Here is a 27,090-nt window from a genome sequence, read left to right on the forward strand (position 1 = left end):
GGGTACATATCCAAAAGAAACAAAATGAGTTCTCAAAGAGATGTCCCATTTTCTTTGCAGCATTATTCACAACAGCTAAGATATTATAACAACCTAAGTGTCCATCAGTAGATAAATGGATAAAGAAGATGTGGTATATACATACAATGGAATATCATTCAGCCATGGGAAAGAAGTAAATCCTGTCATTTACAACAACATGGATGAATTGGAGGACATTATCCTAAGTGAAATAAGCCAGACAGAGAAAGACAAACTACACAATCTCACTTAAATGTGAAATCTTTAGAAATAAATAAAGAAATAAAGAAATAATAAATAAATCAAACTCATAGAATCCAAAAATGATCATTACCAGGGCCTGAAGGGTCAGGCGGGGAAAAGCCACTGATCAAGGGGCACAAACCCTCAGTCATAAGACAAGTTAGACCTGGGGATCTAGTGTACAGCTTGGTGACTATAGTTAATACTGTACTGTATTCTTGAAATTTAATAAGAATAGATCTTAAGCATTCTCACCACACACACAAAAAGATACCACTCGAGGTGATAGATGTGCTAATGAACCTGATTGTGGTAATCATTTCACATTATACACTTTAAATATGTATAATTTTATTTGTCAATTTATCCAATAAAGCTGGGAGATAGGGCAAAGAATGCTGGTGAAATATTTCAAACTTAAAGAAACAGTCACTCCACTGGGGCTGCTATTTATATACCCAGATACCACAAATGGCCAATGCATCTTCGCAGTTTTAATACATAGAGAACACGGAAGCAATTTGTCATTTGTTCCTGCAAGACATATATAACTTTCACCTTTGGAATGCCGTTTGACACCATTTAATCTACAGGGGCCTTAACCATCTCATTATCCCTTAGGACTTCACACCAGCTCACTACATTAGCAATGCCATGCTGATAGGTCCTTGAAATAAGTAGCAAGTACCTTCCATGTTTTAGTAAGGCCTACATGGTGAATCACACAAAAATAGAGAAAGATCTGTCATTTCAGAGTGGACCATTCAGGAAGAGCCTAGAAATTACTTTCGCCCTACATAGTTTTCATGGGAGTTTAAAATGTGCACTGCAGAAAAGATTCTTAACAGAGTCAAGAGAACATTTCAGTGCTGTCAATCACCTTCCTTCTCTGGCCAGCCCAGTCCTTCCTAAGTGGACTAATAAATTATAAGGCCATGATGGCTAGGGCAGAGGATATACATGGGCTCAATAGCATGGACTTCACTCACCAAGTCTAACTTGGTTACTCCAATGCTGAACTCCCAACTCTCAAGTAGAAACTGACATTATCCTCCCTCATAAATGGGGTAGCAATTTATCCTCAAAAAACAGACATATTAGAGATTTGGATTTGTTTCCCTGCTCATCACACAACTGCAAGCACCACCTTTGGTGGATATACTAAATCTCTTATGCACTATTATGGTGTCCTACATAATAATGCCTCTGATTGAGGGACACACTTCACAATGGAAGTGAGGCAATAAACTGATGCCCATGGAAGGAACCGGCCAAATCATTTTCCTATTAGTTTTGACTTATGAAGGGTTTTCACAATGATATATACTTCTTGTGGTTCCTGCAGGAATTTTTAAAATTATCTTTTCATTTTTGTGTAAAATATGACAAATAATTAAAAGTTTAAAAATTTTATCACTATATTATTAAATATTGCAATTAAGATTCATTTTTATACAATCTTTAATAATTCATAATACAAAAAGACTCACATTTAACAAGTGACATGCTATTTAATTTGTTTTAAGATACATATGAATATCTAACTGCATTATACATATTAAAAATTGATATTATATCATGTTTGATTTGGAACCCAAATGTAGCTCTCTGTAAATAACACATTGTTGGATATAATCATGACAAATTTTCTCTTTTAATACAGAGGATGCTTAATGTACTACATAAGAGTTTTAATTAGCTGAATGCCACTTAAAGCTTTGGTAAGATCATCTTGAGGTAAATTTGCTGAATTAATGTCATTAACTCATATTTCAACATCAAGCTTCATCTCTTGCACTTTTTAACTGTCCATTATGGGTATTAATTAAATAACAAGCACCTATAAAGCATATCATTTAAAACTAAATAGTGGCCAAAACCATGAAGCAGGTTTTGAGGACACTGATCTGATTGCCATTAACCACAGAGATGCCCGCTCCATATATACTCAAAGGTACCAAAACTGTTCCATTTCCAAAAGGAAAACTAGACAATGTTAAATATTTTAATAAATACTTAAGCAAATACTATTATTATGTCTAACAACATGGACCTTCTTGGATACATCTTTGAATCCTGGGAGTTCATGAACCACCAGATGGGAAATGCTAGTGTGTGTGTGTGTACTTTATCACTTAAGACTCAGCCATGATACCAGCTCTGAGACACAAGCTGGGCTGCTACATTACAGATGTCATTAAGCTCTGACAAGGGACCAGATGAATATTCTCACAGCTGCACACTGTCACATGTCTGACAATCAAGGCATGGAAGGGGGAGTGGCCCCTCTACCTGTTTACACTTACCTTGACTAACTCCAAAAAGGATTTGAGACAGCTTGCAAAAAATAAAGTTTGAGAACATTAGTTCCAAAATAAGTAAATGAGGCAGTTAGGTTTAGGATAAAGGAAAAATAAGGGTAAATAATTGAGTATTCAAGAAATGTTAATACCTAAGGGAAGAATGTTTACACTAGAAAACACAGTAAAGATCAATTCTATCTCAATAAAGGTGAAGGGGAAAAAAAATATTCTCCTGATTTGGTACAGAGACAGTCACTAGGCCACTTTGGGATCATCAAGCCACTAAGAGAGGAATCAAAGAAGGAAGTTACCTGGTGTGATTGACTAGCTCCATGGGAAATAGGGTAGTTCACTTTGAAACGGGAACTAAACATTTTAGGGAGTTTTGGAGACTGAAGGAGATCCTGTGACCATACTCCCCTCTCTTTGTCCAAACTCTCCTGATGAAATTAGTGAGCCAAGTTGGTATATAGTAAACACTCAACACCAAACATCACATTCAGATTGAATCACATTCATCTGAAGCTGCCACAACACCACGTACTGCCAGGAAAATTCCTTGTTTTCTTGATCAAGGAAACAAGGGCACGTTAACATTGGGCATATTAAAATACAAGACAAATCCTTAGAGACAAGAACACCAATGGCTTAGATACCTCAAGAATAAAGATAAGTCCACTACAAGGGAAAAAAATCACAATAAAATGAGGTCCTAAGACAAACAGAACACAGAATTGGCAGTCAGAAATCAAGAAAGTCTTGTGACCAATAACAAAAATGAGGGTTGTGGCTTCCTTCTATTTTTCATTGCTTAGTATTTGAATGTAATTATCATCCCTTTTCCTTATCTTTATAAAGAGGAATTATTTTTTCCTTCTTTTTCCTCCTATTTCCATTGACCATTGTGTATAGAACGTGGTGGTGTTTATGGCATTTACATTGTCATTTTGTACACAGATTGAAGAATTTTGATATGGGAACACAACAAACTGGAGAAATAATGGCACAACCCAAGAAGCCCAAATTTAGGGAAACAGTGGCAGATGATGCTTCCTCAAGATACAGTAAATAGATATGACTTTGGGTTGTCTCAAACAAGTGGAACAGCAGTGATACTTATACTATCAAATTCACCACCTGATCACAGCTGATGATGTAGGGGCAGACACAGGACCCAAGCTGAGATGGCAAAATTCTCTCCCAGGAATCTGAAGCTTGGAGTGGAGAACACAGAGACTGAGATTTCTGAGGTGCATTAACAGCAAATACTCATGGAGCAGATCCACAGACTCTGCTGCTGTGGAATGCAAGAATGGTCCACTGTCACTGTCCTTTCTCACTTTAATCAACAATGCCTTCAATTTCTGAGATATTCCAATTTCCTTTCACGAAATTCCTTTGTTGTTAATGTCACTTATGCTTTAGAGGGACTTGAGAGCTGTGAATTTTACTTCTTACAAATATAACTAGTACAAAGTCAGTAAAATTCTAATCAAATTTTCAACATGATTTTTTATTAAAGCTAATTTTAAAATTCACCTGGCAAACTAAATGCACAAGAACAACTACTGAAATGTGGGAAAGGGAAAAATGGTCACAATTACTGGCCTGTCAGACATCAAAATATACTATAAAGCCACAGTAATTTAAATACATGTTACTGGTATGATAATGACCAATAGATGAAAGAAAGAGTAAGTCCAGAAACAAATGCACTTACAAGTGAATTTAGAAATTTCCCAGTGTTTATGTTTATATAGGAATGTGTTTCTATCACCTTCATATTTACTGCAAACAAAATTTGGGTTGACAGTTTTTTTTCTTTCAGCACTGTATTTCAACCCACTGCCTTCTGTCCTCAGTTATTTTTTTATGAGAAGTTAGCCATTCATTGTACTTTTGTTTCCCTGTATGTGATGAGCCATTTTTCTCTTACTGCTTCCAAGATTTTCTTGTCTTTGGCTTTCAACAACTTGACTATGGTGTTCTAGTTGTGGATATTCTTGTGTTTTTTCCTATTGAAGTTTGTTGAGTGTCTTCAATCTGTAGATTAGTATTTTCAAAGTTGGGACATTTTCAGTCATTATTTCCTAAAATAGTTTCTTCCCATTTCTTCTAATTATTTTCCTGTTCTTTTCTCTCTTCTATCCTTCAGACTCCCATCAAATGTACATTGGCATGCTTGATATTGTCTCGCCAGTCTCTGAAGTGCTGTTCATTTTTCTTCAATCATTTTCTCTGTTGTTCAGATTAGGTAATTTCTACTTATCTATCTTAGAGTTCATTGATTCTTTTTCTTCATCACAAATCTGCTGTAGAGAACCTGTAGTGATTTTTCCTTTTGATTATTGTACTTTTCAACTCTAGAATATAAATTTGTTTCTTTTTTTAATAATTTCTATCTCTCTCACTGTTTTCATCATACTTTCCTTTAATTCTATAGACAGTTTCCTTGAGTTCTTTGATAATATTTATTAAAGCTACTTTGACATCTTTGTTAAATTCAACTTCTGAGGACACTCAGATAATCTACTGTCAACTCTTTTCCTAACATAAGTACACTTTTGTGTTTCTTTGCCTGCTTCATAATTTTTGTTGAATAATTGACATTTTAGGTAATATATTAAAATGAAACTGAATTCTGACTTCCCCACTACCACAGGCTGCTGGTATTTTTTTTATTTGTTTACTAACTTGTCTGAACTAAATATGTGTAGTCTATCTACCTAGCAATGTGTGGTAACTTTTATATTTATTCTTGTATTTTTTGCTTTTATAATTTTTTCCTTTTTTTGTTTTTAAGCCTGACTTCCTAAGGGTTACCCCATGTCTGAATATCTTACCACTCAGACAGATATTGTTCTGGGGTTGTGTTCAAACACCTTGAGCCACTAGGTTTGCTGATGTATCTATGTGCGGGCTGCGGAGCACATTCAAACAACAGGCTGTGCTCCGGTTTTCACTGGCTTTTACTTTCCACTAGGTTCTCTTACATCTCCTCTGCATAAGCTTGCAGGCTCGACTGGGCAGAGATGTGCAGGTAGTTTGGACCTATTCCAGTCTCCCGTTAAACTGAGATATATGCAGACTTTATCAAACCCTCTCTGGCAGTCTCCTGTTCCTGTTTAAATTCCTGGCTAGCCTGCTGGTTGCTCCAAGTAGCAACACAGCCTCAGGCTAGACAAGACATTGGCCCACCCTGTCTGCTGACCACTGAGATCACTGCTGCTATCATATGAGTCTCTTCTGGCAGTGGAAGCCAGGCTCCTGGGTTCACGGCCTGCCAAGAGATCTGAGAGGGCAAAACAGGGAATCTCTGGGCAAGTATGCCACAGACTTATGCTCTTCTTACACAAATTCAGTAGTTTTCATGAATAACAGTTTCTAAGTCTGTTGAATGCTTTTAGTGAATTCAGAGTATTGAAATGGTTATTTTTGACAACTTTGTCCAGCTCCGTAGTTGCTTCTTTAGAGAAAAGATTTCTTAACTTCTTAACCACATCCTGCTGGAGATAGATTTCATCTAAAACGTATTTTTCAACTAAATGTTTTGATTGTAAAACATTTATTAATTACTAATATAGCAGTCGAAATCCAAGTATCAGTAGAAGTGGTTGGGAGTGTTTAGGAAATGAAAAACTAGCTAATGTGCTTGACTGATTAGTCTGAGTCATTAAATAAATATATGTTTAAACGTGTATGTTAAAATATAAGAATAACCATGAGGAACAGAATGTTTAACTTCTAAATTATTAAAAGGTAAATACTAAAATAAAATCTTGTCAATCCAATAAAAGGCAGGAGGTGGAAGAGGGAAATTACACAAAATTCTAAATACCAAACCCAATATCAATAATCACATACAATATGATTAGGTAAGTCTAATATATTAAAACTTAGAGATTCTCTGATTATGTTAATAAACTAAAACATGCTGTTCACAGAAAAAAATTGCAAACAGAATAACATAATAAAGAAAACACCACCAGGACAGGAAAGGAAATACCAGGCAAATAATAAGACAAAGGAAAACTGGTACAACACTATTGATATCACATAACATAGAGTTCACACTTTCAAAAGAAAGAAATGGGGATATTTTATATAATAGAAATAATGTTAATAACTGACATATTTTATAATAACATTAATAGTGTTTTATATTCATATGTATTCAGAAATAATATCAGTCATGAAATTTTATGTAACTAACAAAATAGCTTTGAAATAAGGTAAAAGTAAGAAGAAATCATAGAACCACAGCAAGAAAAAACAAATCCAATGCCTATGGATGGACTATGACACACCTCTATCTGAAAACAGTAGATTAATTTTAAAAAAATACAAAAGAATAAGGGGGTAGCTTCAAGGTGGCGGAGGAGTGAGATGTGGAGTTTGACTTCCTGCCCACAAATACATCAGAAATACATCTACATGTGGAAAAACTGCTACAGAACACCTACTGAATAGTGGCAGAAGACCTCAGACTTCCCAAAGGGCAAGAAATTCCCCACGTACCTGGGTAGGGCAAAAGAAAAAACAGAGATAAAAGAATAGGGAAAGGACCTGCACCTCTGGGAGGGAGCTATGAAGGAGGAAAAGTTTCCACACACTAGGAAGCCCCTTCACTGGTGGAGATGGAGGGTGGCGACAAGGAAGATTCAGAGCCATGGAGGAGAGCACAGCAACAGAGTGCAGAGGGCAAAGCAGAGAGATTCCCGCACAGAGGATTGGTGCTGACCAGCACTCACCAGCCTGAGAGGCTTCTCTGCTAACCACTGGGACAGGGTAGGGCTGGGAGCTGAGGCTACAACTTCAGAGGTCAGATCCCAGGGAGAGGACTGGGGTTGGCTGCATGAAGAAAGCCTGAAAAGGGCTAGTGCACCACAGCTAACCAGGAGCGAGGCCAGGAAAAAGTCTGGACCTGCCTAAGAGGCAAGTGACCATTGTTTCAGGGTGCGTGAGGAGAGGGAATTCAGAGCATCGCCTAAATGAGCTCCAGAGATGGGTGTGAGCCAAGGCTATCAACGCAGAAACCAGAGACGGGCATGAAATGCTAAGGCTGCTGTTGCAGACACCAAGAAACCTGTGTGCAAGAACAGGTCACTATCCACACCTCCCCTGCTGGGAGCCTGTGCAGCCCGCCACTGCCAGGGTCCCGTGACCCAGGGACAACTTACCCGGGAGAACACATGGTGCGCCTCAGGCAACCTACAACCAGAGACAGGGCCAAATCCAAAGCTGAACCCCAGGAACTGTGGAAACAAAGAAGAGAAAGGGAAATCTCTCCCAGCAGCCTCAGGAACAGTGGATTAAATCTCCACAATCAACTTGATGTTCCCTGAATCTGTGGAATCTGAAAAGACAATGAATTATTCCAAAATTGAGGCGGTGAACTTTAGGAGCAAAACTATAAATATTTTTTCTTTTTTCTCTTTTTGTGAGTGTGTATGTGTATGCTTCTTTGTGTGATTTTGTCTGTATAGCTTTGTTTTTACCATTTGTCCTAGGGTTCTGTCTGTCCGCTTTCTTTGTTTGTTTGTTTGTTTTTAGTATAGTTTTTAGCGCTTGTTATCATTGGTGGATTTGTTTTTTGGTTTGGTTGCTCTCCTTTCTTTTTTCTTTTCCTTTTTTTATTATTTTTATTTTTTATTTTAATAACTTTATATTATTTTCTTCTTCTTTCTTTTTTTCTCCCTTTTCTTCTGAGCTGTGTGGCTAACAGGGTATTGGTTCTCTGGCCAGGTATCAGACCTGTGCCTCTCAGGTGGGAGAGCCAAGTTCTGGACATTGGTTCACCAGAGACCTCCTGGCTCCACAAAATATCAAACAGTGAAACCTCTCCCAGAGATCTCCATCTCAATATTAACACCCAGCTGCACTCAATGACTGGCAAGCTACAGTGCTAGATACCCTATGACAAACAACTAGCAGAACAGGAACACAACCACACACATTATCAGAGAGGCTGCCTAAAATCATAATAAGGTTACAGACAACCCAAAAACACCACCAGACTCGGTCCTGCCCACCAGAAAGACATGATGTTGCCTCATCCTCCAGAACACAGGCACCAGTCCCTTCCAACAGGAAGCCTACACAACCCACTGAACCAACATTAGCCACTGGGGGCAGACACCAAAAACAACAGGAACAACGAACCTGAAGCCTGTGAAAAGGAGACCCTAAACACAGTGAGTGAAGCAAAATGAGAAGACAGAGAAACACACAGCAGATGAAGGAGCAAGGTAAAAACCCACCAGACCAAACAAATGAAGAGGAAATAGGCAGTCTACCTGAAAATGAATTCAGAGTAATGATAGTAAAGATGATCCAAAATCTCAGAAATAAAATGGAGAATATACAACAAACATTTAACAAGGACCTGGAAGAAATAAAGAGCAAACAATGATGAACAACAGAGTAAATGAAATTTAAAATTCTCTAGAAGGAATCAATAGCAGAATAACTGAGACAGAAGAATGGATAAATGACCTGGAAGATAAAATAGTGGAAATAACTACTGCACAGCAGAATAAAGAAAAAAGAATGAAAAGAACTGAGGACAGTCTCAGACACCTTTGGGCCAACATTAAATACACCAACATTCGAATTATAGGGGTCCCAGAAGAAGAAGAGAAAAAGAAAGGGACTGAGAAAATACTTGAAGAGATTATAGTTGAAAACTTTCCTAATATGGGAAAGGAAATAGTTAATCAAGTCAAGGAAGCACAAAGAGTCCCATACAGGATAAGCCGAGGAGAAACATGCCAAGACACATATTAATCAAACTATCAACAATTAAATACAAAGAAAAAATATTAAAAGCAGCAAGGGAAAATCAACAAATAACATCCAAGGGCATCCCCATAAGGTTAACAGCTGATCTTTCAGCAGAAACTCTGCAAGCCAGAAGGGAGTGGCAGGACATACTTAAAGTGATGAAAGGGAAAAACCTACAATCAAGATTACTCTACCTAGCAAGGATCTCATTCAGATTCAACAGAGAAATCAAAATCTTTACAGACAAGCAAAAGCTAAAAGAATTCAGGACCACCAAACCAGCTTTACAACAAACACTAAAGGAACTTGTCTATGTAGGAAACACAAGAGAAGGAAAAGACCTACAATAACAAACCCAAAATAATTAAGAAAATGGTAATAAGAACATACATATCTATAACTACCTTAAAGGTAAATGGATTAAATGATCCAACCAAAAGACATAGACTGGCTGAATGGATACAAAAACAAAACCTGTGTATATGCTGTCTACAAGAGACCCGCTTCAGACCTAGGGACACATACAGACTGAAAGTGATGGGATGGAAAACTATATTCCATGTAAATGGAAATCAAAAGAAAGTTGGAGTAGCAATTCTCATATCAGACAAAATAGACTTTAAAATAAAGACTATTACAAGAGACAAAGAAGAACACTCCATAATGATCAAGGGAGTAATCCAAGAAGATATAACAATTGTAAATATTTATGCACCCAACACAGGAGTGCCTCTATATATAACGTAAATGCTAAGAGCTATAAAAGGGGAAATTGACAGTAACACAATAATAGTACGGGACTTTAACACCTCACATTCACCAATGGACAGATAATCCAAAATGAAAATGAATAAGGAAACACAAGCTTTAAATGATACATTAAACAAGACGGACTTAATTGATATTTATAGGACATTCCATCCAAAAACAACAGAATACACTTTCTTCTCAAGTGCTCATGGAACATTTTCCAGGATAGATCATATCTTGGGTCACAAATCAAGCCTTGGTAAATTTAAGAAAACTGAAATCATATCAAGTAACTTTTCTGACAACAATGCTATGAGACTACATATAGATTACAGGAAAAAATCCGTAAAAAATACAACTATATGGAGGCTAAACAATACATTACTTAATAACCAAGACACCACTGAAGAAATCAAAGAGAAAATTTAAAAATACCTAGAAACAAATGACAATGAAAACACGATGACCCAAAACCTATGGGATGCAGCAAAAGCAGTTCTAAGAGGGAAGTTTATAGCAATATAATCCTACCTTAAGAAACAAGAAACATCTCAAATAAATAACCTAACCTTACACCTAAAGCAATTAGAGAAAGAAGAACAACAACAGAAACAAACAAACAAAAAACCACAGTTACCAAAAGGAAAGAAATCATAAAGATCAGATTACAAATAAATGAAAAAGAAATGAAGGAAATAATACCAAAGATCAATAAAATTAAAAGCTGGTTCTGAGAAGATAAACAAAATTGATAAACTGTTAGCCAGACCCATCAAGAAAAGAAGGGAGAAGACTCAATTCAATAGAATTAGAAATGAAAAAGGAGAACAACTGAAACTGCAGAAATACAAAGGATCATGAGAGATTACTACAAGCAACTATATGCCAATCAAATGGACAACCTGGAAGAAATGGACAAATTCTTAGAAAAGTACAAACTTCCAAGACTGAACCAGGAAGAAGTAGAAAATCTAAACAGACCAATCACAGGCACCGAAATTGAGACTGTGATTAAAAACCTTCCGACAAACAAAAGCCCAGGACCAAATGGCTTCACAATTCTATCAAGCATTTACAGAAGAGCTAACACCTATCCTTCTCAAATTCCTCCAAATTATAGCAGAGGGAGAAACACTCTCAAATTCATTCTATGAGGCCACCATCACCCTGATACCAAAACCAGACAAAGATGTCACAAAGAAAGAAAATTACAGGCCAATAGCACTGATGAACATACATGCAAAAATCCTCAACAAAATACTGGCAAACAGAATCCAACAACACATTAAAACAATCATACACCATGATCAAGTGGGGATTATCCTAAGAATGCAAGGATTCTTCAATATACGCAAATCTATCAATGTGATACACCATATTATCAAATTGAAAGAGAAAAACCATATGATCATCTCAATAGAGGCTGAAAATGCTTTTGACAAATTTCAACACCCATTTACAATAAAAACCCTCCATAAAGTATGCATAGAGGGAAATTACCTCAACATAATAAAGGCCATATATGACAAACCCACAGCCAACATCATTCTCAATGGTGAAAAACTGAAACCATCTCCACTAAGATCAGGAAAAAGACAAGATTGCCCACTCTCACCACTATTATTCAACATAGTTATGGAAATTTTAGCCACAGCAATCAAAGAAGAAAAAGGAATCCAAATCAGAAAAGAAGCAAAGCTGTCACTGTTTGCAGATGACATGATAACTATACATAGAGAATCCTAAAGACGTTACCAGAAAACTACTAGAGCTAATCAATGATTTATTAAAGTAGCAGGATGAAAAATTAATGCACAGAAATCTCTTGCATGTCTATACACTAATGATGAAAAATCTGAAAGAGAAATTAAGGAAAGACTCCCATTTACCATTGCAACAAAAAGAATAAAATACCTAGGAATAAACCTACCTAAGGAGACAAAAGACCTGTATGCAGAAAACTATACACACTGATGAAAGAAATTAAATATGATACAAAGAGATGGAGAGATATACCATGTTCTTGTATTGGAAGAGTCAACACTGTGAAAATGACTATACTACCCAGAGCAATGCAATCCCTATCAAACTACCACCGGCATTTTTCACAGAACTAGAACAAAACATTTCAGAATTTGTATGGAAACACAAAAGACCCTGAATGGCCAAAGCAATCTTGAGAAAGAAAAACAGAGCTGGAGGAATCAGGCTCCTGGACTTCAGACTATACTACAAAGTTACAGTAATCAAGACAGTATGGTACTTGCACAAAAACTGAAAAATAGGTCAGTGGAACAGGAAAGCCGAGAGACACATATGGTCACCTTATCTTTGATAAAGGAGGCAAGAATATACAATGGAGAAAAGACAGCCTCTTCAATAAGTGGTGCTGGGAAAACTGGACAGCTACATCTAAAAGAATGAAATTAGAACACTCCCTAACATCATACACAAAAATATACTCAAAATGGATTAAAGACCTAAATGTAAGACCAGACACTATCAAACTTTTAGAGGAAAACATAGGCAGAACACTCTATGACATAAATCACAGCAAGATCCTTTTTGACCCACCTCCTACAGAAATGGAAGTAAAAACAAAAATAAACAAATGGGACCTCATTAAACTTAAAAGCTTTTGCACAGCAAAGGAAACCATAAAGAAGATGAAAAGACAACCCTCAGAATGGGAGAAAATATTTGCAAACAAAGCAACTGACAAAGGATTAATCTCCAAAATTTACAAGTTGCTCATGCAGCTCAATATATTAAAAAAAAAAAAACCCAATCTAAAAATGGGCAGAAGACCTAAATAGACATTTCTCCAAAGATATACAGATTGCCAACAAACACATGAAAGGATGCTCAATATCACTAATCATTAGAGAAACACAAATCAAAACTAGAGTGAGGTATCACCTCACACCAGTCAGAATGGTCATCATCAAAAAGTCTACAAACAATAAATGCTGGAGAGTGTGTGGAGAAAAGGGAACCCTCTTGCATTGTTGGTGGGAGTGTAAATTGATACAGCCACTATGGAGAACAGTATGGAGTTTCCTTAAAAAACTAAAAGTAGAAGTACTATACGACCCAGCAATCCCACTACTGGGCATATACCCTGAGAAAATCATAATTCTAAAAGAGTCATGTACCACAATGTTCATTGCAGCTCTATTTACAATAGCCAGGACATGGAAGCAACCTAAGTGTCCATTGACAGATGAATGGTTAAAGAAGATGTGGCACATATATACAGTGGAATATTACTCAGCCATAAAAAGAAATGAAATTGAGTTATTTGTAGTGAGGTGGATGGACCTAGAGTCTGTCATACAGAGTGAAGTAAATCAGAAAGAGAAAAACAAATACCGTATGCTAACACATATATATGGAATTAAAAACAATGGTTCTGAAGAACCTAGGGGCAGGACAGGATTAAATACACAGATGTATACTGTACCAACAAAATGAAAATCTAAATGAATTGGACAATTTCTAGGAAAACATGAACTTTCAAAACTGGGGGAAGAATAGGAATAAAATGTTAAAAGACCAGCACTGTAGAAGAAATTGAGAAGTCTATGCACTGGTCCCAGATGGTTTATGGATAACTTCCAGATTATTGCTAAGAAATAGATCCTTCCCAAAATATACCAACTGTCTCAGAATATAGAAAAAGACAAAAGGTAAACAACTCATTTTATAATGCTAATATAACAATACAAATTCCAGACAAGAAGAGAATAAGAAAACTGTACATCTCCCACCTTCTCTCCCTCCTCCAGTCAGTAACTCTTCTTGCCTGTTCACTTGATGCCAGCCCCTGTATGCCAGCTGTTGCACTATACTAGTGTAGTTTAATGTACTGTACTATAAGATTAGAAATGTTTTCTTTATTTTTTGTGTTTTGTTTTTATGTATTATTTTGTACAATCTTATTAAGAAAATGTCTAAAAGATATATACCCAGCCCCACATGGCCCAGCAGCAAAGCAAGCAAGTAATATAGCTAAGAGACTGCAAATGTGCCTCTCGTTCTTGTGAGTTCTTACAAGAATCTATATTTGTAGGATAAAAATCTGCAGTGACCCTGGGAGAGACTAATGGGCTACTCCTTGTGTTCTCTAGTTTGGCAAATTGGGAGGATGTGAAAGTGGGATCAGCCAGAAAATTTTAAACTATGAAATGAGATCATGTTTGGTTAGTCTACAACATAGTCCCTTAAGAATTTCAGAAAGGAGCTGACTTCTTGGGAAAGGCCATCTTTGCTTCTGAAGGAAAAAGAAAATTGTTTGAAGGTCCTTTTAACTTTCTGATGTATTTTAAGCCCTCCATTGAACTTGGAAAATATGTTGTAATAATCAAATGTAAAATGTTTCAGCTGAGCAGGCTGTGCTCTGTTAAGCGATGTAACTTGCATGTGCCATTTAACATATCTTTATCAATGCAGATTGCATTCTAATAGGTAAATTTATCTTCCCCGTGTGAGAGTTTCTTACTGATTCTTGGGAGGTCTGTGTGTTATTTTTCAAGTCCTTACCAAAAGAGGAGACTAGAAAAGATATTCACATTTAACGTTTCATCACTGGAGAAGAATGAGAAAAAAAATTTAGCCGGACTGTTGCCCCAACTGGACTTAATGTCCATTAAATGATATTATTTAAGACAAAATAATCAGGATATTGTCAAAGGGACTGATGTCTGTCTACCACGGGAAGCCTAAGGATAAAACCACACCTCAGAATCGGTGTGTATTTCAGTTTCCCAAAGGAAATGAGCCGTAATACTTATCCTAGTAGACAGGTAAGCTTTCACAGGTAAATCTTGGGGCTTCACCTGAAGAGAGTGGGAAACTATTCCATATCCTTATGCTTCTAGAAGCTGGGTCCTAGATTTAAAAGGTTTAGGTTCAAAGGTACTCTCATTGAGGTGGGGAGGGGAGGGTACCCCTTTAATATGGGCTCAGGGGTATCTGTATAGTAAAAGAACCCAGAGCTAGGCAAAGACTGGTCCAATAGGGCACCCATATAGAGCAGTTTGTGCCCCCAAACTATATTCATCTGGGGTTTATTTACTTTCCCTGTACATTCATTAATCTATTTTCTTATTCTCAAAGTTTCAGGTTAAAACTGGGTATTTCCTTGCAGTGAAGGTTTAAGGCAATAGTCAAGAGTTTGTTTTTTTGTTTTTCTGGAGTTTGGGGTTTGTTTGGGTTTTTGCCTTGAAAATCCTCTAAAAGAATTTAGAAAAGTCTATGTACCTTCTCATACATTGTTAGTTTGGCAATTAAAATTTTTCATCACAAGTTTAAATAACTGCTAAGAACATAACTTCTGGCATATTATAAATATTGCCATTTTTAAATCAAACTGTTATATCATTTGTTAAATACATTCCACAGAATATTGAGATTCATATACTTCATCCATTTAAAAAAACATTAACAAGATCTATTTTAACAGTCAAAACTTTACATCACTCCTTTTCCTCCTAGAACTTATAGTTCCAATCCACTTCCCCATAGAATTTTATAATGTAAATTTTATTCTTGAAAGTATTTTATTGATCACCCTATCATAATTCTCTGCCACAAAAATAAGTAAATTAATGAAAACACATTTTATTTAATTTCCAGTGGCTATAAGGATCTAAATGCTAAAGTTTCTTCTAATTAGATTATTATTCTAATTTTATATGTAGGTGATTTCGATAAGTAATTTCAAATTTAAAACATATGTTTTTGCAGGAAGTGCATTTCTTAATGAGATAGATGTGGCTTTTTTAAATGAGTTCATATACATAGATGAACATTTTTCATTACTAGAGACAATTTATCAATTTTATTGCATTTTATGTAAGCATTTGAGAAAACTGTTCATATATATAACTAGGTGCAAACACAAGGAGCTTTATTATAGTCATGCCCTTCATTTCCTTTCATTTTTTACAAGCTACATACAAAACAAAAACAATAATCAACAAAAAATAATTTAAATCACCTATCCACTGACAACCCCTTTAAGTCTTCCTTCAGCTTTAAGGGAAGCAAAGAATTAGAACCGCCTGAGTTGCAAAAGTCTTTGTTACCAATCACTGCAGCCATTCACTTTCTCAATACCAGCACCAGTATTCTCAAGTGTTCCCTTGGTGGCTCCCTAGAAGCAAGCAAGCAACCTGGGGTGGTTACTGTCCACCCCAGGACAATGCACATAGTAAGATCTAGAAGGGTGAGACTGAGGCCTTTCCTTAACAAAGTGTGAAAGTGAAAGAGTAGAAGGGGAAGTCAGAAAAAAGAACTTGCAGACCACTGGCATATTCTCAGGCAGATCAATTTTAGGAAAGCAAACATATGGAAATTGAGAATCCAGAATCATTGTTCCTGTTACTCCTTGGAAGGCCAGGAATATATTGCCCCAGGATGAAAACAGGTGGGATAGGTGAAAGGGGTAACACCCTGGTCTTGAGATAAATAAATGCTAACTGCAGAATGTTGAGGCATAGATGCCTAGCTGAGGTGGCAATGACATTCAAAGTATATTTGTGGAACTATTTATCATTCCAGAGATTCCCAGAAATATTTGGCAATAAAAAATGGATTTCTTGCAGTCAATGTGATGGGATCCCAGAGTGTTTGAGCATGTAATTGAAATAGCATCTGATTTTTAAATAACAGGAAAAAGCTGTTCCCCTTATTCTCTCAATTACCTAAAAGCAACGTGGAGAAGAAAAACAAAATGGAAAACTATCGTCGATGAAACCTCAAGATATCCATTACTCTTAACATATTATATGAACCACAAGATATCTGTAACTCTGAACACAATATAAGTGTGGCTGCCATATGCAATGAAGATAAAATTGGGGTGTAGGAAGATAACAAGGCAAGATGCATGTGGTTGCAAATAATAAAATAGGTAAAGAAAGCATCTTGGAATATAATTAAGAAATATGCAAAAGAAGAAAAACATTGAAAGGTATACCATATTCTTAAATAGAAAAACTCAACATGTTTTTCAACACTTTCATAATCTATGTTTTTATACAATCCCAATGAAACTACCAATAGGCTTTAAGATTAGGCAAGCTGACCATAATGTTCCTATAGGAGAACACAGAATCAAGAATAATCAAGATTACAAAAAGGGAATGAGGCAGAAATGCTCTAGGAGATATTTAACCATATTATAAAAGTTAGAGTAATTAAAACAGTGTGGTGTTAATACATGAATAGACATATCAGTGAAACAGATTAGAAAGTCCAGAAACAAACCAAAAAAAATTTTTTAATAAATTTTATAATAAAGGCTAATTTTCAAATTGGTGGAGAAAATACAGATTATTCAATGAATGGTGTTGGGACATCTGGGCAGCAAAGCAGAAAAGAAGAAACATTTGGCTTAATACCTTATATTATATAATAGGAAAAATTCCAAATTGAGCAAATATTTAAATTTTAAAACCAAGACCATAAAAGCATTAGGGAAAAAATGGAAGAACATTTTTATCATCTCAAAGTTGGAAAGGTCTTTCTACAGGTGAAGAAAACCCCTGAAGTCACAAAAGAAAATACTGATAAACTCAACTCTGTAAAAATAATACATACATGGAAAAGTCACTATTATACCAAAAGATAAATGACAAACCTGGAGAAGTATTTCCAACTCACATTATATTCAAAAGCGTAATTTCTTTCTTGTATAAGAAACAAAAACAACAACCAAAGAAAACAAACATGAACAAAGGATATCAAAAGACAATTCACAGAAAGGAAAAAAAATCAAACAATTCTAAAAATTAAGAGGTATCCGACCTCAGTCTCAGTAAGGAGAACGCTAATCAAAACTACAAGTTCTGAGTTTTCACCTGTCACGTTGGCAATGGGCAAAAAGTTTGAGAACTCACCGGAGTGCTCTGGTGGTCTTTGAGCAGCTGTAATCCGACTCCAGGCCCATCCTGCCAAACTCTGGGATGTTGGAGTTGTGGCTGCTCACCGTGTCGCTGCTTTGCCATCTGGCTCCCGCATAGGTTCTACCAATAGGTGGTACTGGAGGGGAGGAAGGAGGCTGAAAAAGGAAGAAAGGATGTGCTTCGTCCTCTCAACGTCTTGCTCTGGCCTACGTTACCCCAGCAACTGTTTTCACCTGTGGAGTCAGTGCTTAACCATTGCAGCAGCTGAGTCCAGTTTGCGGTTTCTCCATTACTTGAAGAGTCAGCCTGACCTTTCCCCTTTCGGTGAACCATCATTAACCAATTAAGTGCTCCCTCCTCGAAGTCTGGTCCGGGTCCACAGGGTCCCTCCTCCAAGCTCACAGCACCAACGGAATAAAATCCTCCTCCAAAGAGATCTGCATTTCAATACTGTAAGTTTCCCTCCTCTAAGCTTCTAAGTTTTATTTCAGCCTCTTTGCTCCTCCAGCCTTAGAGATGGCGACTGCTTTTTGCAATTGCTACCTCCCTGGTAGCTCAGTATTCTCTTAACAATTTTGTATGGAAGTAACAGTTCTTCACATGAAACTCTGTTTCAGTAATTAGTATGGCACATGATTGGATCTTAACTGGTACAGTAGCCAAAGTTGTAGAGACATAGTCAGTCTTATATGTTTTTGGTGTTAACTGATGCATACACACATACACACACACATACACACAGAAAGCTGGCAATTTACCATTAATTTCACGTCTAGGAATTTATCACAAATTTACTCCTTTGTGTGTGAAATACTGTGTATAAAAGGAAGTTTATTGTAGCTTTGTTCATAAAAGCAAAAGATTGGAGGAGAAGCTAAAAGTTGATCAATAAGGGAATGTTAAATAAATTACAATGTATTCATTAGTGAAACACTTTGCAGAAATTTTTTTAAACAATTTTTACTTTACATATTGCCAGTTTATTTCTTTGTTCCAGTTTGACAGTATCAACATAATTGATTCTGACACTGATATGATAGGTACTCAACAGTAATTTTTCTTTCAGTTTTTCTGGTTAGCACAGAGGAGGTTCTTTGTTGATGCCTTTCTAACCACAGCTTATATCTGGAATTTATGTTTTTTTATACCATTTAGATACAGTGATAAAGGTTTAAAGTAAATGTTGGCAGCTGAAGACACGTTTTTTTCCCTTCCTTCTGTCACTCACCTGCACAACTCAGGATACCTAACTGATCAAGGATTGTGTGATATAAAGGTAACAAAGCACAAAGGAGCCTATCTTTCTTGCCAAGGTGAGATGAAAGTATTCTAGGGAGATTTCCAGTTAATAACCTCTTGTTTTGGACATAATCAGTACTTTCTCTTTAAAAATGTGTTTTCAGTAGCTCACTGGAAATAATGAGTCCACATTTCAGGCAAGAAATATATTGTTAAATGTTTGCATTTATATCACTTGCAGGCCCTTGATATGAATCCCAGGCCAGGCTAGCTGGAATCTGGATGGTTTCTAGCACAAGCAAGGATTAAAAATAAATTTTAAAAAGCACTTTGCTGTACCAATATGGAATTATCTCCAAGATAATGGTAAGTGCAAAAAGAAAAGTGTGAAACAGTGTGTTTTTATGCTTCTGCTTGCATTTTTTAAGTTAAAAAATATACATGTTTGTGTAGAATACTTCTGGAAGGACCCACAAGAAACTGGATACCTAAGGAAGAGGGATGAGAGAGACGCTTAAATTTGCTATATACCCTTTTGCACCTCTTGAATTTTGTAATATGTACATGTATTACCTATACTAAAGAAAAAGGTAATGCAAAAAATCACTAAACTATCAAAGGGCAGGGGGAAAAGAAATACAGAGGATTTTATGGTTCAAAATTGCAAACTGTGCAAAAATGTTTACTCTCTCTCTCTCCCAAGACCACATTAAAAAGATGTTAAAAGAACAAAAATGACATAAGTTCACAAAAACAAAGAAAACAGGAGGGAAGCTATTAGCAAGTGAAATATTTCTAAACATTTCTGGAAAAGGAAAAAGCAAATGAGAGGTTCTGAATCTGGAGAAAGGAAACCTGGAATATATGAGGAAGGAGAAGGGAGCTACAGAGCATAGGAGAGTCTACCCAGGAGAGTCTAGAAAAACGCCAGCCTGACTTCAAGACTCTGAGAACCACAGGCAGTGGGAACTAAAGCCTGAAAACTGTTAACAGCATCACCCCCAACTATCCCTTCCATATGGTTTGACCAGAAGTTGGCAGGTAAGTATTTGGCCAAAAATCAATACATAAACAATGGGCACTTTTCTAAAAGAAACTGACCAAAATAGAACAAAGGGAGCTAGTCATGGCTCTGGGGTCCCAAAGGTCTGGAAGACCTTTAGGATCCTACTTAAGGATCCCCAGGCTAATGACTGGCTCCCCACTCACTCACCCGAAAAAAGAATGTCCACTAGTGAACACACACACAACTTTTTCTATAGTCTTAATTTTAACTATGATGCATGAAAAGTATTATTATGTACTTGGAAAAGAAGGCAGCATGAAAATAAAGATTGAGATAATGAAGGAGAAAAGTAACACTGGAGGCAGCACAGATTATTTAGGGAGCAGAAGAGAACTTAAAAAGGAAACTCAAATATTCTCAGACATTATAATCTCATAAAATGAGAAGGGGGGCATTGGTTTCCAACCCCAGGAGTTCCCCAGGTGAAATCCAAATCTGACCCCTGAATGCAGAGGGCAAGGAGAGACTGAAGAAAGAGGCAGACGACTCCAGGTTGGTAGGTGGCAGATTTAATAAGCAAGAGAACTTACATAGAGGCTTGTCTTGGATGTCCACAAAATGAGTAGATCTCCACACCTGCCCACCAGAATCTTGAAAGTTTATATAGAGGCTTTAACAGGGTTCATTTGCATATGTAGTCCAAATGCTCTCAGCAGCACATTGCTCTCTCCAGGCAGCATCCTTGAAAATGACTCCTGGTATGGGAAAGAGGGTTGAAAGTATTTACCTTCCAAGGACAAGGGAGGGGTAAGAAGCCTCCAATTGCCTGGGGACAGCTACTGGATCAAATGGTGGTCACATCCTCTCGATGATTTCCTCCAACAGGGGTGTTATGGAAAAGGAGCAATCAGAGAACCCCCCAAAAAAGCACTTAGAAATAAAAATACATAATTGCGAAATTTTAAAATATTAACAAAAATTTTGAATATAAAATAAAGAAACTCTCTCTGAAAATAGAATCTAAACACAAGGAGAGAGAAAACAAAGTCATAAAAACATCAACCCAGAAGTTCCAAAATCCAGCCAATGTGAATTCTAGAAAGAGAAAATGCAGAGAGGGTAATTATTAAAGAAATAATGTAAGAAATTCCCAGAATTAGGTAAACAACTTTCCAGACTAAAATGGTGCACTAATTGTGCAATAAAATAAATGAATAGAAAAATACCCAAATCCAGTACCACATTCTTGAAATTTTAGAATACCAAGTGTCAAGAGACTATCCTAAAATTTCCTGAAAGGAAAAAACAGTTTGCTCAATAATGAGAAGCAAATTAACATCAAACTTGGCAAATCAACATGTATTTTAAAACTTAAACCCTCTAAAGTAATAAAGCAAAAAAAAATTTTTTTTTTTGAGGTGTGTGGGCCTCTCACTGCTGTGGCCTCCTCCGTTGTGGAGCACAGGATCCGGACACGCAGGCGCAGCGGCCATAGCTCATGGGCCCAGCCACTCGGCGACATGTGGGATCCTCCCAGACTGGGGCACAAACCCACGTCCCCTGCATCAGCAGGCAGACTCTCACCCACTATGCCAACAGGGAAGCCTGCAAAAAATATTTTCAATTTAGAATTTGATAGTCAATCTATCAATTCAGTCTGAGAAAACAATAATGACATTTTTTTCAGAAATATAGAGACCCAGAGCATTTATCTCCCTCTTTCTTGGGAAATTACCTTAAGACATGCTCCAAAAACTTTAAGATGTAAATCAAAAAAAAAAAAAAAAAAAAGATATGCAATCAAAAAACTGGGACTCCAACCTAGGAGAGTAACAAGAGTAGGAAGACACAAAATGACATCTCCTCAGCCAACCTAGAGAGTAATCAGCCCAGATTAGATAAAAAGGATAGTAGGCTCCAAAAAAAGAGGTATCAGTAGACCGGCATGGGGTGGTAATGATAAAAAGATACCCTTGGTTTGACAGATCATTACTGCTGCAAAGACAGACAATATAAGAAAAAAGGGAATTAGAAATTCAAAAAAAAAAGCTAGAAGGGAAATATAATCATAGCATATAATTTGGCTCTGCAGTGAAAAATATTCACAAAATCAAAATCATATAAACACTCCTGAGTTTCAGCTTTTGGAATCAATCTGTAGACAAAACTCATAACTTTTATTACATTAATAGATTAGAAGTACTATTAAAATTTAGTGACCTAAAAATGCAGAAGAGAGAGGGAAGTGAAAAGGGGAGGAGAGAAGTAAAAGAAAGTGTAGGGATATTAATTTTTTCATCCACTAAAATGTAAAGTGAGGAGTAAAGAGATAACTAGGTATAAGAGTGTCTATGGGGGCTTCCCTGGTGGCACAGTGGTTGAGAGTACGCCTGCCGATGCAGGGGACACGGGTTCGTGCCCCAGTCCGGGAAGATCCCACATGCCGCAGAGCGGCTGGGTCCGTGAGCCATGGCTGCTGAGCCTGCGCGTCCAGAGCCTGTGCTCCACAACAGGAGAGGCCACAGCAGTGAGAGGCCCGCATACTACAAAAAAAAAAAAAAAAAAAAGAGTGTCTATGCTGACTAGAATTTCTAAAGTAAATGTTACAGAGTAGCCAATAGACTAACTAAAATGGTGATGTACCCTCACTTGGGGAAAGTGGGGAATATGTGCTGACTCCACTTCTATCATAAAAGGAGGTCTGTACCTCTGGGACAATATTAAACACACCAACATTCGATTTTAGGGGTCCCAGAAGAAGAGAAAAAGAAAGGTATTGAGAAAATACTTGAAGAGATTATAGTTGAAAACTCTCCGAATATGGGAAAGGAAATAGTTAATCAAGTCCAGGAAGCACAGAGAGTCCCATACAGAATCAATCGAAGGAGAAACACGTCAAGACACATATTAATCAAACTATCAAAAATTAAATACAAAGAACAAATATTAAAAGCAGCAAGGTAGGGGCTCCCCTGGTGGTGTAGGGGTTGAGAGTTCACCTGCTGATGCAGGAAACACGGGTTCATGCCCTGGTCCAGGAGGATCCCACATGCCGCAGAGCAGCTGGGTCTGTGAGCCGTGGCCACTGAGCCTGCGCGTCCAGAGCCAGTGCTCCGCAACGGGAGAGGCCACAACAGTGAGAGGCCTGCGTACCGCAAAAAAAAAAAAAAAAAAAAAACAAGGAAAAAAAACAAATAACATACAAGGGAATCCCCATAACGTTAACAGCTGATCTTTCAGCAGAAACTCTGCAAGCCAGAAGGGAGTGGCAGGACATTTAAAGTGATGAAAAGGAAAAACCTACAGTAAAGATTACTCTACCCAGCAAGGATCTCATTCAGATTTGATGGAGAAATTAAAATCTTTACAGACAAGCAAAAGCTAAGAGAATTCAGGACCACCAAACCAGCTTTACAACAAATGCTAAAGGAAGTTCTCTAGGCAGGAAACACAAGAGAAGGAAAAGCCCTACAATAACAAACCCAAAACAATTAAGAAAACGGTAATAGGAACATACATATCAATAACTACCTTAAATGTAAATGGATTAAATGATCCAATCAAAAGTTATAGACTGGCTGAATGGATACAAAACAAAACCTGTACATATGCTGTCTACAAGAGACTCACTTCAGACCTAGGGACACATACAGACTGAAAGTGAGGGGATGGAAGAAGATATTCCATGAAAATGGAAATCAAAAGAAAGCTGGAGGAGCAATTTTTCATGTGAGACAAAATAGACTTTAAAACAAAGACTATTACAAGAGACAAAGAAGGACACTACATAATGATCAAGGGATCAATCCAAGAAGAAGATATAACAATTGTAAATACTTATGCACCCAACATAGGAGCACCTCAATACATAAGGCAAATACTAACAGCCATAAAAGGGGAAATCAACAGTAACACAATCATAGTCGGGGACTTTAACACCCCATTTTCGCCAATTGACAGGTGATACAAAATGAAAATAAATAAGGAAACACAAGCTTTAAATGATACATTAAACAAGATGGAGTTAATTGATATTTATAGGACATTCCATCCAAAAACAACAGAATACACTTCTTCTCAAGTGCTCATGGAACATTTTCCAGGATAGATCATGTTTTGGGTCACAAATCAAGCCTTGGTAAATTTAAGAAAATTGAAATCATATCAAGTATCTTTTCTGACCACAGTGCTATGAGACTAGATATCAATTACAGGAAAAAATCTGTAAAAAATACAAACAAATGGAGGATAAACAATACACTACTTAATAACCAAGATAACACTGAAGAAATCAAAGAGGAAATCAAAAAATACCTAGAAACAAATGACAATGAAAACGCGATGACCCAAAACCTATGGAATGCAGCAAAAGCAGTTCTAAGAGGGAAGTTTATAGCAATACAATCCTACCTTAAGAAATAAGACACATCTCTAATAAACAACCTAACCTTACACTTAAAGCAATTAGAGAAAGAAGAACAAAAACCCCCCAAAGTTAGCAGAAGGAAAGAAATCACAAAGATTGGATCAGAAATAAATGAAAAAGGAATGAAGGAAACAATAGCAAAGATCAATAAAACTAAAAGCTGATTCTTTGAGAAGATAAACAAAATTGATAACCATTAGCCAGACTCATCAAGAAAAAATAGGGGAAGACTCAAATGAACAGAATTAGAAATGAAAAAGGAGAAGTAGCAACTGACACCACAGAAATACAGAGGATCATGAGAGATTACTACAAGCAAATATGTGCCAATAAAATGGACGACCTGGAAGAAATGGACAAAACCTTAGAAATGCACAACCTTCCGAGACTGAATCAGGAAGAGAAAGAAAATATGAATGGAACAATCACAAACACTGAAATTGAAACTGTGATTAAAAATCTTCCCACAAACTAAAGCCCAGGATCAGATAGCTTCACAGGCAAATGCTAGCAAACATTTACAGAAGAGCTAACACCTATCCTTCTCAAACTCTTCCAAAATATAGCAGAGAGAGGAACACTCCCAAACTCATTCTATGAGGCCTCCATCACCCTGATACCAAAACCAGACAAAGATGTCACAAAGAAAGAAAAAAAATCAGGGCAATATCACTGATGAACATACATGCAAAAATCCCCAACAAAATACTAGCAAACAGAATCCAACAGCACATTAAAAGGATCATACACCATGATCAAGTGGGATTTATCCCAGGAATGCAAGGATTCTTCAATATATGCAAATCAATCAATGTGATAAACCATATAAACAAATTGAAGGAGAAAAACCATATGATCCTCTCAATAGATGCAGAGAAAGCTTTCAACAAAATTCAACACCCATTTATGATAAAAACCCTGCAGAATGTAGGCATAGAGGGAACTTACCTCAACATAATAAAGGCCATATATGACAAACCCACAGCCAACATCGTCCTCAATGGTGAATAACTGAAACCATTTCCACTAAGATCAGGAACAAGACAAGGTTGTCCACTCTCACCACTCTTATTCAACATAATTTTGGAAGTTTTAGCCACAGCAATCAGAGAATAAAAAGAAATAAAAGGAATCCAAATTGGAAAAGAAGAAGTAAAGCTGTCACTGTTTGCAGATGACATGATACTATACATAGAGGATCCTAAAGGTGCTACCAGAAAACTACTAGAGCTAATCAATGAATTTGGTAAAGTAGCAGGATACAAAATTAATGCACAGAAATCTGTTGCATTCCTATACACTAATGTTGAAAAATCTGAAAGTGAAATTAAGAAAACACTCCCATTTACCATTGCAACAAAAAGAATTAAATACCTAGGAATAAATCTACCTAAGGAGACTAAAGACCTATATGCAGATACTTATAAGACACTGATGAAAGAAATTAAAGATGATACAAATAGATGGAGAGATATACCATGATCTTGGATTGGAAGAATCAACATTGTGAAAATGACTCTACTACCCAAAGCAATCTACAGATTCAGTGCAATCCCTATCAAACTACCACTGGCATTTTTCACAGAACTAGAACAAAACATTTCACAATTTGTATGGAAACACGAAAGACTCCGAATAGCCAAAGCAATCTTGAGAAAGAAAAACAGAGCTGGAGTAATCAGGCTCCCGGACTTCAGACTATACTACAAAGCTACAGTAAACAAGACAGTATGGTACTGGCACAAAAACAGAAATATAGATCAATGGAACAGGATAGAAAGCTCAGAGATAAGCCCACACATATATGGTCACCTTATCTTTGATAAAGGAGGCAAGAATATACAATGGAGAAAAGACAGCCTCTTCAATAAGTGGTGCTGGGAAAACTGGACAGCTACGTGTAAAAGAATGAAATTAGAACACTCCCTAACACCATACACAAAAATAAACTCAAAATGGATTAAAGACTTAAATGTAAGGCCAGACACTGTAAAACTCTTAGAGGAAAACATAGGCAGAACACTCTATGACATAAATCACAGCAAGATCCTTTTGGACCCACCTCCTAAAGAAATGCAAATAAAAACAAAAATAAACAAATGGGACCTAATAAAACTTAAAAGTTTTTGCACAGCAAAGGAAACCATAAACAGGATGAAAAGACAACTCTCCGAATGGGAGAAAATATTTGCAAATGCAGCAACTGACAAAGGATTAATCTCCCGAATTTACAAGCAGCTCATGCAGCTCAATATCAAAAAAACAAAGAACCCAGTCCAAAAATGGGCAGAAGACCTAAATAGACATTTCTCCAAAGAAGATATACAGATTGCCAACAAACACATGAAAGAATGCTCTACATCATTAATCATTAGAGAAATGCAAATCAAAACTACAATGAGATATCAT

Source organism: Mesoplodon densirostris, chromosome 2 (genome assembly GCF_025265405.1).
Source record: "Mesoplodon densirostris isolate mMesDen1 chromosome 2, mMesDen1 primary haplotype, whole genome shotgun sequence".
NCBI classification, from domain to species: domain Eukaryota; kingdom Metazoa; phylum Chordata; class Mammalia; order Artiodactyla; family Ziphiidae; genus Mesoplodon; species Mesoplodon densirostris.